Source organism: Arachis hypogaea, chromosome 5 (assembly GCF_003086295.3).
Source record: "Arachis hypogaea cultivar Tifrunner chromosome 5, arahy.Tifrunner.gnm2.J5K5, whole genome shotgun sequence".
NCBI lineage: Eukaryota > Viridiplantae > Streptophyta > Magnoliopsida > Fabales > Fabaceae > Arachis > Arachis hypogaea.
This window is the reverse complement of record NC_092040.1, coordinates 36,418,710-36,419,390: the sequence shown is the minus strand read 5'-3', so window position 1 is coordinate 36,419,390 and position 681 is coordinate 36,418,710.

Genomic DNA, 681 nt, shown 5'->3' with positions numbered 1-681 from the left:
CAAGCTTGTTTTTCACTGCTTTTTCTTGCTTCAAGAATCAATTTCATGATTTTTCAGATCATTAATAACATTTCTCTTGTTCATCATTCTTTCAGGAGCCAACAATTTTAACATTCATAAAATTCAATATCAAAAATATGCACTGTTCAGGCATTCATTCAGAAGACAAAAAGTATTGCCACCACATATAAATAATTAGAATTTTCCTTGTTAAGAACTCGAAAAAATATTTCCTCTTTATTCTAAGAATCTACTATTTTATTCATGTTTGATGATGATGAGAAAATTAAATTATAACTTAATTGGAATTAAAATCAAAGTAGAGATACTAATTACTACTACTAATATATAATTTCTAAGGTCAATTTCTAATAAGAACAGTTATCACAGAGTTAAGGCAAAGATTAGAACTCAAGGACCTGTGTTTTGGGAAGTGGATGTTCCTCTAGTCTGTGGGGTGCCTTTAAGAATTAATTTCTGACGCTTCAGCTCCCTTAAGTTCACATCCTTGCTCTTCCTGTTCCCTTAGGTGCCATGATCTTAATGAGTTTTAGCTCAGTGATCATGGCACATCACACCAAACTTAGAGGTTTGCTTGTCCTCAAGCAAAAGAAAGGAAAGGAGAAAAATAGAAGGAGAGGCAGTTTCGAAAAAAAAAAGATAAGATGAGTTGAGAAAGAT